Below are 11,305 nucleotides of genomic sequence, written 5' to 3' on the forward strand. Positions count from 1 at the left end.
CCCTACCCTGAGCACAGAGGAAGTGAGGGTGGCTCTACCCAACAACAGTTCCCAGCTTTTGGTACCATGCATTGGCATTGTGCGCTGCAATCCAAATAAGCACGCAATTGCACCACATACAGATACATGGCATCTAGCTTTAAACTAGTTAGTTAAAAAATGTATGGCAGTGGCAATGCAGAACTCAGCATGAACAGCTGCTCCTAGGACTCCAGACTGCTTCTGCAGATCAGTCACAGAATCACAGAATCATAGAACACTTTGGGTTGGAAGGGACCTTTAAAGGTCATCTAGTCCAACCCCCCTGCCATTGGCAGGGACATCTTCAACTAGATCAGGTTGCTCAGAGCTCCATCCAACCTGACCTGGAGTGTTTCCAGGGATGGGGCATCTACCACCTCTCTGAGTGACGTGTTCCTGTGTTTCACCACACTCATTGAAAAAAATGTCTTCCTTATGTCTAGTCTATATTCTAGCCTTGTTTAGTTTAAAACCATTACCCCTTGTCCTATCGCTACAGGCCCCGTTAAAAAGTCTGTCCCCATCTTTCTTATAAACCCCCTTTAAGTCCTGGAAGACTGCAATAAGGTGTCCCTGGAGCCTTCTCTTCTCTAGGCTGAAAACCCCCAACTCTCTCAGCCTTTCTTCATAGGAGAAGTGTTCCATCCCTCTGATCATTTTTGTGGCCCTCCTCTGGACTCATGCTAACAGATCCATGTCTTTCTCGTGCTGAGGGCTCCAGAGCTGGATGCAGTACTGAATCCCAAGGTGAATCCTGAGCTGCTGTGGCTACAGTGTTATCAGTACTTGGTCCAAATGGTAAAGTCAGTTCAGGTACCTCTCTACAGTCATTATTCTGCCTTACAATTAGCCTGCTGTGATTTACACAGAGCATCCATCATGAGTAGAGACTCTATGCATCCTTTGATGCAGCCCAGAATCATCATGAATGTTCAAAATAGACTTTGAAGTCAGCTTACTGTATCACCTTATCCAGAAGTGCAAAAAAAATACATTTTATTTCTATGCAAAAATAACGTGGTTAACTGCAACACTGACATAATGTTTTTAGATAATCTGTTCATCAAAATAATCTCTATCAAGCCATAAGATAGCTTGTTACTACACCATTGGGGAAATCAGAAACACCTCATCACTGTTGCATATGAAAATGTAAAGTACAGTGATTTGCACTACAGTATAAAATTATGTTAGATTAAAAAAATTGCAACACTAAGTGCAAATACAAACAGGAAATTTGGCATGCACCTGCATGCACTATCTGTAAACAGAGATGTCTTCAGAAAGAAACCTCCAGAGGCGACATTTTTTTTGTTACGCAAAAGGGACAGTAAAATATCAGAGTAAGTTGGCATCTCTACAGACACTGCATGTCTGAACAAACATGATGTCATTTCTTGTTTTATTATAGTAACATCTCTGGATTTTTTCCCAGTAGTGTCAGAGACAGCAATGGATAGTTACTGACAAGGAGGTGACACGAGAACAGCAGATTGTACAAAATGAGACTGCTCGGAGCTTCTGCATCAACCATTGTCATGGTTTAACCCCACCTGGCAACTAAGCCCCACATGGAGGCTCAATCTCTCCCCTTGCAGTGGGATGGGGCGGAGAATTGGAAAGGTAAAAGTGAGAAGGCTCATGGGTTGAAATAAAGACAGTTTAATAGGCAAAGCAAGAGCCGCACATACAGGCAAAGCAAACCAAGGAATTAATTCACCACTTCCCATGGGCAGGCAGGTGTTCAGCCACCTCCAGGAAAGCAGGGCTCCATCACGTGTAACAGCTTCTTGGGAAAACAAAACGCCGTAACTCTGAATATCCTCCCCTTCCTCCTTCTTCCCCCAGCTTTGTATGCTGAGCATGACGTCATATGGTATGGAATATCCCTTTGGTCAGTTGGGGTCAACTGTTCTGGCTGTGTCCCCTCTCAGCTTCTTGTGCACTCCCAGCCTAACTCACTGGCGGGGTGGTGTGAGAAGCAGAAAAAGCTGTGACTCTGTGTACGCATTGCTCAGTAATACTGAAAACATCTCTGTATTATCAACTCTGTTTCCAGCACAAATCCAAAAGATAGTCCCATACTAGCTACAATGCAGAAAGTATGAAGAAACTCTATCCCAGCCAAAACCAGTACCACCGTTTTCCTTGCTCATTGAATTCTTTACTTCAATATAAAAAATATATTTTGATAAATGTGAGTAGCATTGATTCCCTTAATTCATTTACCTGGACCTCTGGGACAGGTATAAACCCCTCCCTCCTCACCTCTGTGGGGCTGTTTGAACAGCCCAACGTGGGCAACGAAGTTAAGATGCCTTGGTTAGGAGACCTGTCTCCCTAACTTCCCTTGAAGCCCCTGCAAGGAGAGAAAGTCCTCTTCAGGACAAACTCAGGGCAGAAGCTGAGTACTCTGAGGTGTTTTCTGAAGAAGATCTTTCTTGGGCACAGGCCTCTGAGCATGGGCTCCTGACTTCATCCCCAGCACCAGAAAGCCGCTGACTCAGTACTAGATGGGAAACTACTTTGTCTTGACATGCACAATAGTAATAATTACTTACACACTGTTTTCAAAGCAATAGAGAACATGCATGCATTCTTGAATTCACAAGACCTTTTCTCTTGAAATGAAGGAGATGCACCATTTTTTTCTTTTTAAAAGAAGAAACAAACACATTGGACCAACTTTTGAAAAATCCTGTGACATTGTGGTTCTCCAGTAGCTTTTACTCAATGAAACACTGAAGCATTTGCCTGATATTTGGTTCATCATTCCTTGTATGTTTTGGCATCTCAAAAGGAGATACTGTTTCAAAGATCTATTCATTGCATCGGTGCCACATTCAGCCTGTTAATCAAATAGTTGATGTAAAGGATGCCATTTACCATGGTAGAACTCAAGATATAGCCAGCTGGATCTTTTTATTGCACCAGTTTTATAGGATTATAACGCCAAAACATATAGGTGCATGACCCATCATTTCAATAATCAAACCGCATGTGTCCTGTAACACACAAACCACCACCTTGTGTAACGTATTTCAGACGTTTAATCCACTTTTGGTCTAGTGATAATCAATGTGCAGCACAATGTTCCTTCCACAAGAGCAATTAAGTTTTATTTTCATTGCTTGTTACCTCAATTCCAAGCTAAATCCATCACCAGCATTGATGCAACATTCTAAAGAAAATCAGAAGTTTCCCTTATTGAACAATTAAAATTATTTAAACATTTATTAAGTGATTAGAAAATTATTAATTAGAAGACATAAAACTTATTCCATTTTATTATGTGTAATGCTATATGTAACGTATTTTTTCCATACATACAGAAAAAGATTTTTTCTTAATTTTTGATTGTATTATACATCAAATTATAATTTGATAATTATAAATATCACAGATATGTGCATAATTTTCCACCTTATTTTTTATTTTTTCTGCTTTATTATTTTCTTCTTTTTATTTTATATTATTATTCAAAAATATGCAGTCTTTTATGGCATATTCAAACGTCCAAGAAAAAATTTCCCTAGGTACTAATGGAGATGCCACGCTGGAATGCCATTCTACAAATTAAACGGACTCATAACATTTTATAAACTGTCTTTTCTCTGCTGTTAAACCACAACTCAGTAAAATCTGTAATAAAACTTTTATAGCAGTAGCTAGAGAGCTCTTTATTCATTTAACTATTACATTTTCTTAGCTTGAGGAGCCCAAGAGTGTGGTTGCAAGACAGTCTTAAACTGATTAATTATGGGATGCCGTAGATAGGGGGAATCCATGCCTTTGTGTGTGGCTGCATCAACGCTAGTGCCAGCACAGAGAGAACAGGTATAGCCAGATGCAAAGAAGAGGTGGGACTTCCCCTTTGGTAGGCAGCACAGTTTCAGGTTGCCTCAAGCAGTCTGAGAAGCCCCTCTGAACTGAGCATGAAGCAGCACAGTTAGACAATGGAACTGAACCAATCCAAAAGCTCAGAGCTCTCATTTGGGGAAACCTCATTTCTCTCTCACCTCCTCTAGTCCCTCCATTCCTAGCTGTGTGGTCTGCTTGCTGCTCATCACTGCCTACCTAGTAAACCAATTCAACGCCCTACCACTCAGCCTAAAAAGCTACTGGCTTTCTTCCAGGACAGTTAGTTGAAGCAACTCAGCATGCTATAAATTGGTGTAAGACAAGACAAGAAAAGATGAGAGAGGAAGAGGGGCTCTCTTTTGGCAGCCAGAAGTCAAGTCAATTTGACTGTATCATTGAATCACATTTTAAGGGAGGAACCCAGCTCCTCTAAACTCCATAAATAGATGATGGAGAGAATCAAGTAACTCCAGAGGGCTACCTGGCCTGAATAAGACCTGAAATGCCCTCTAGAGGTACCTACATTTCCTAAATAAAGCTCTGGAGGCATCACTTATAAGTGTTAGGAGCTAGGTGGCAAGGATTATGTATTCCCTTTCCCCATCCCACTCCTCTAAGCCAAGTAGCATCTGATTCATTCATCTAAATTAAAAATTAGGGATGGAATTAATTCCAGCTGTAAAGGAGTACACTTTCATCGCAGTTCAGACACCTTCAGAATATCCTTTCATACTCCTTACATGATGAGTTTGATGACCCCCAATATTAGGTAGTTAAATTGAAAGAAAAATTAACACTTTCAAGTTTGCCTCCCAACTCTGTGATTCTTCTAATTTTATCAGCCACTCCAGATAAGAATGTCTATGCTCCAGCATATAATACTTACCTCATAAAAAGAATGGGATTCACCTTTCTTAAAGAGGGAGGAGGGTCTTTGCTCACAAGCTAGCGGGGCTCATTGACAGAGCTTTACAGCAGACTTAAAGGAGGAGGGGGATATCAGGCTTGCTTGTGACAAGCTGTTGGATAACACACCAAGGTTTCAGGGACAGGGTGCTAGCAAAGGGCCCTCAGCCTGTTGGTCTGAGATGTGCTGGCTACACTGCAGCACACTTGAAGACTTACAAAAATGAGACAGGGGATCTCGAGGTAATAGGAGCCAAATGGGAAACACTAGTGAGACACCTCAAAGGAACAAGAGGGGGTTCCTATAAAAGGATGACATGTCCGACAGCCCAGCTGAAGTGCCTCTACACCACTGCACACAGCACGGGCAACAAACGGGAGGAGCTGGAAGCCACCGTGCTCTCAAGGGGATGGACTGCAAGACAGGCACTGGGGGAACAAAGTCCCTCCCACTGTAAGAGAAGAACAGGTTCAAGACCACCAGAGGAACCTGAAAATACACAAATCTATGGGACCTTGAAGAGATGCATCCCAGAGTCCGGAGGGAATTGGCTGATATAGTTGCCAAGCCACTCTCCGTGATATTTGGAAAGTCACGGCAGTCAGGTGAAGTCCTCGGAGACTGGAAAAAGGGAAACATTGCACCCATTTTTAAAAAGGGTAGCAAGGAGGACCCTGGGAACTACTGACCTGTCAGCATCACCTCTGTGCCTGGGAAGATCATGGAACAGATCCTCCTAGAAGCTATGCTAAGGAACACAGAGGACAGGGAGATGATGAGAAACAGACAGCATGGCTTCGTCAAGGGCAAGTCCTGCCTGACCTACCTAGTGGCCCTCTAGGATGAAGTGACTATATCAGTGGACAAGGGAAGAGCTACTGATGTCATTTATCTGGAGTTCTGTAAGGCCTTTGAAATGGTCCCCCACAGCATCCTTCTCTCTAAACTGTAGAGATATGGATTTGATGGGTGGACTGTTGGGTGGATGAAGAATTGGTTGGATGGTGGAATCCAGAGGTTAGCAGTCAACAGCTCAATGTCCAGATGGAGATCGGTGACAAGTAGTAGTGCCCCTTAGGGGTCTGTACTGAGACCAGTACCCTTTAATATCTTCATCAATGGAATCCAGAGGTTAGCAGTCAACAGCTCAATGTCCAGATGGAGATCGGTGACAAGTAGTAGTGCCCCTTAGGGGTCTGTACTGAGACCAGTACCCTTTAATATCTTCATCAATGACATAGTGGGATTGAGTGCACCCTCAGCAAGTTTGCAGATAACACCAAGCTGAGTAGTGCAGTTGACACACCTGAGGGATGGGATGCCATGCAGAAGGACCTGGACAAGCTCAAGAAGTAGGTCCACGTAAACCTCCTGAGGTTCAACAAGGCTAAGTGCAGGGTCCTGCACCTGGGTCAGGGCAACCCCTGGCATCAGCACAGGCTGGAGGATGAAGGGATTGAGAGCAGCCTTGCTGAGAAGGACTTGGGGCTAGCGGTGGATGAAAAGCTGGACATAAGACAGCAATGTGCACTTGAAGCCCAGGCGGCCAACAGTATCCTGGGCTGCCTCAAAAGACGTGCGGCCAGCAGGTCGAGGGAGGGGATTCTGACCCTCTGCTCTGCTCTGGTGAGACCCCACCTGGAGTCCTGCATCCAGCTCTGGAGTCCTCAGAACAGGAAAGACATGGACCTGTTGGAGCAGGACCAGAGGAGGGCCACAAAAATGATCAGAGGGATGGAACATCTCTCCTATGAGGACAGGCTGACAGAGTCGGGGCTGTTCAGCCTGGAGAAGACGGTATTGCAGCTCCAGGGAGACCTTATTGCAGTTTTCCAGTATTTAAAGGGGGCTTATAAGAAAGATGGGGACAGACATTGTAGCCTAGCCTGTTGCTATAGAACAAGGGATAATGGGTTTAAACATAAAAAGGGCAGATTTTGACTACATCTAAGGAAGAAATTTTTCACACTGAGGGTGGTGAAATAGTGGAACAGGTCACCCAGAGGTGGTAGATGCCCCATGCCTGGAAACATTCCAGTTCAGGTTGGACGGGGCTCTGAGCAACCTGCTCTAGTTGAAGATGTCCCTGCTCATTGCAGGTGGGTGGACTAGATGACCTTCAAATGTCCCTTCAAACCCAAACTATTCTATGATTCTAAGAGGGAAGACAGAAAACGACAGCTTGCAGCTGCTTCACCATAATCCAAGGTATTAAACAGTAATAAATGATGTGAGTTGCTGATGCAGCCTTTTATGTGATTGCCCAAAACACGATCACACTATGAAATGTACTTTTTTCCTTACAGCTGGTGGTTACTGACTATGCTTCATTTTCCATGTCAAATATCGAAACCAGTTGCTAGCCCCAACTCGGCTATCAGTGATTGACACTAATTTGGAAATATTTCTTGCAAGGATAATTTTTAAGCCTCTCACATTCATGGTCATTTACATACCTGAAGCATTAGAGTCTTTCTTCATCACAGGTGAATGAAGTAACAGGGACCTGAGTATTTCTTACTGTCACAATACAAGCCTTGATTTTCTCTAGGTTGATACATGAGAGTATGTATGTCAACAGCATCCTGGGCTGCGTTAGGAAGACTGCTGCCAGCAGGTTTAAGTAGGTGATCCTTCCCTTTTACTCAGCCCTGGTGAGACACATGTGGAGTGCTGGACTCAGTTCTGAGTTCCCCAGTACAAGAGAAACGTGGACATACTGGAGCAAGTCCAGAAAAGGGCCACAAAGACAATGAAGGAACTGGAGCATCTGACCTATAAGGAGTGGCTGAGAGAGCTGGGATTGTTCAGCCTGATGAGGAGAAGGCTCCGGTGGGAAACCTACCAGTTTGTATGAATACGTGATGGGAGGGTGCAAGGAGGGGGAGACAGACTCTTCTCAGTGGTGCCCAGTGACAGCATAAGAAACAATGGGGACAAACTGAATTACAAGATGCATTCATATGCAAGAAAAAACTTCTTTATTGTAATGGTGTTGAAACATTGGATCATGTTGCCCAGAGAAGTTGTGGAATCTCCATCCTTCAGGATATTGAAAACCTGACTGGGTTCACTCCTGGATAACCTGTTCTAGTTGATGCTGCTCTGCACAGGGTTATTGGACTATATGATCTCCAGACATGCCTTCAAACCACTGTTTTTCTGTGATTCTATGGCTTGCATGAAGTCACATACAAAGTGTGAAGAGTTAGAAATAAAATTAATTTTAAAAACTTCACCTCAAAGCCATCCTTTCTCCACTTAGAGACACAAAAAGACTGGGAAAGTACCAGATTAATTTCTAATCTTATTATCTATCTAATCTTATTATTTATTTGTACTCAGAATATTATTTGCATTCAGAATTGTCCTGGTCTCAGGCAGGATAGAGTTAATTTTCTTTATAGAAGCTACTGTGAGGCTATGTTTTGGATTTGGGATGAGAAAATGTTGATAATGTGCTGATGTTTTGGATTGTTGCTGAGCAGTCAAGTACGGTCCAGCTTCTCGTGCTGGCCTGCTAGCAAGAAGGCTGGGGGTGCACAGGAAGCTGGGAGGGGACACAGCCAGGACAGCTGACCCAGGCTGGCCAAAGAGATATTCCATACCATACGACGTCATGATCAGTATATAAAGCTGGGGTAAGGAGAAGGAAGAGGCGGGAGGGACATTTGGAGTTATGGTGTCCGTCTTCCCAAGAAACCATCACACGTGATGGAGCCCTGCTGCCCTGGAGATGGCTGAACACCTGCCTGCCCATGGGGAGTAGTGAATGAATTCCTTCTTTTGCTTTGCTTGCGTGCGTGGCTTTTGCTTTGCCTGTTCAACTGTCTTTATCTCAACCCATGAGTTTCCTCACTTTTACTCTTCTGATTCTCTCCCCTGTCCCCCCGTGGGGGAGTGAGCGAGCGGCTGCGTGGGGCTTAGTTGCTGGTTGGGGTTAAACCATGACAAGAATATTCAATATAAACATAATGTTTTTGCTTCCTTAATTTCACAGCTAATAGTTTCATTGCATTTGTTGTACACACATGTGTTTAACCATACATGATTAGGACACCTTGTACTCACACAAGTATTTAGAAAAATGTAACAAAATATTTATAAAGAAATGTTTGCAGTATTTTGGTTTTAATCTTGTAATCTTCAGTGCTCAACTCCCTATTTTCTCTAATCACTCAGTGTATTAAAGGTTTATATTTAGTAGATAAAAATTTCAGTTGCATCTCTAAGCATTTCATTTTATCTGAACTTCTTGGTATATCATTCCACCAAAAATTATCTCTGTATTCTTTCTCAACTATTTAGATAAAAGGAATGGCCACTGCAAATGAAAGTGGTTTGCCAAATTTACACTGAAGAAAAAGATAACACAATCTTACTTCTATTAATTCCATGAACTCATTAAAACCGTTCTCGGTATCTACTGCATATGTTGCAGTAATTACCTTCATAGAGAAATAAAGTGAAACCATGAGCATCTACAAGAACTAGGAAAGCTGAAATGCAGAACTTGAATTTTGGTTTTATGAATAACACATACTTAAACAGTAAATAAATGCACTTAAATTACTGTGTAAGCAGGTCAGGTAGGAATAATTTAGAAGACACATTAGATTAACTGTACAGTCCTTGGCCTTTGATAAACTTTGATAAACAGATACTTCTGATATGCTCTGGAATTCAGAGCACACGATGATAAAAATACCATGAAGGTGAAAAGAACTGCAGAGTTTTCTTAGCTAGAAATTTTACAGAAGGCCTAGCATGTGCAATTTCAATTTACCCAGTGTCAAAATCAGACAAGCCTACACATCTACTTTTAGCTCCATTTAATTTTATTCCTCTTTTTAAATAGGATTTCAATTACTTGGTCCAATTCTTAGGGTTTTTTAATGTGATTCACACCTAAATTTTTCCACAACATTAATTTCAGCAGAGGAAACTCTATGTGGGAGTTACGGAACTGTGTGCATAGAAGCAACTTTTTTTCTAATTTCCACCAATGACCAAGATGTACCATGACATCATAGAGGGCTTCTCAGTTCACATTTTTTTTATTATTTTATTAAAAAAAAAAGTATCCTAGATCATTAGTTTTAGATTAACTTCCTTTTAATGACCTCACTGTAAAATGTGTAAAACAATGTTGTTCTCATGTATCTAAATTTTTTTTATTATTTCTCCTTGCATAAGGAAAACCAGTACATGAAGATCCTTAGTAAACCTTCTCAACAATCATTGTTCTTTACAGCCACCATACTCTTTTGCTGTCTCTTACAAAACAAACGCCTCAATGACAGACCACAATGGTGTTCAGGAGCTATATATTTTGCAGGAACTCAGCAACTCAGCTGAACAACTCTCCCTTGCAATTACAGACATCCTGTAGACTTATTCCATGGGGGACATTGTGGTGTCACCTTCTTCCTCTATCCTTGATCAAGGATCCAGTCAGAATAAGCTGAACCATGATACCTGTAGGTTCCTCCCTATGATGCTCAACAAGGTCTTGCACTCACATGCTGTAAGAACACGGGCACGAGGCACCCAGTAGATGTAAGTGAACAATACCAGCTGTCATGGGTGCTCACTTTGGGAGTTTTTGGACCTCCTGCAGTTCTCTGGTTTTCTCTAGGCCTAATAAGTCTGGGTTTTGTAATTTGTAAAGTTGCCTACTTGCTGCTCACTCACACTTACAGATTACCACAAACTCATCATGAAAGAAACTGCAGAATCCTCAGTACTAAAATCCTGTTAACAACAGTTAATGAAAAGTTAATCTCTACTAACCTTTACTGTTGCCTAACCCACATCTAAAGCACAACAACATCTGATCTCACTGAAGTACAATGCCTGTTTAGCTTCTGTAACAACTGTTTGTGAAAGGCTTTCAGGAAGACTGATTTTTATATACCTCTTTTCTAATATCAGGAGTATCCTAGTGGATTAAGGAATGTCTGCTGATTTGTATTAACACAATATAAAGATATTCAATGTTTTAAATCCTCTATTTTTAACCATAATACATATTACAGCAAGCTTTACTGGTCATTGTCCTCCAGAGAACACAAAAAACACCAATATGACTTCCTGCAACCAAAGGAGAGTTTTAACTTTTAGCAACCTCTAGGTTGGTTTCTGCTGACTTTAATTAAGTACCTGCACTGCAGGGAAGCTCAACCACTTGCTTTCTTAATTTCTATTTTTGTTTTATATTAATTTTAATTTAACAGTACAATTAATGGGACTTGCTTCTTCAGTGATGTGTTTTAGTACTTATCTTATGATGGATTGATTTTTGATAGTATGACATTTCCTTTATATAAACTGAGTAAAGGTCACCCAAACTGTGATTCCCTTTCACCTTTGCCTTCTGCATGTTTTTTTTAACACTTCAGAATTTCTTACTCCAAATGAGAATTTCACTGAAGGCTAGCATCTAGATCCCCAAACATCTAAAGCAGGGAACTGTGCATGCAAAATTTGTATGTTTCTTGTGGTTACCGTCAGCAG

This window comes from Phaethon lepturus, unplaced genomic scaffold (genome assembly GCF_000687285.1).
Source record: "Phaethon lepturus isolate BGI_N335 unplaced genomic scaffold, ASM68728v1 scaffold8237, whole genome shotgun sequence".
Taxonomy (NCBI): domain Eukaryota; kingdom Metazoa; phylum Chordata; class Aves; order Phaethontiformes; family Phaethontidae; genus Phaethon; species Phaethon lepturus.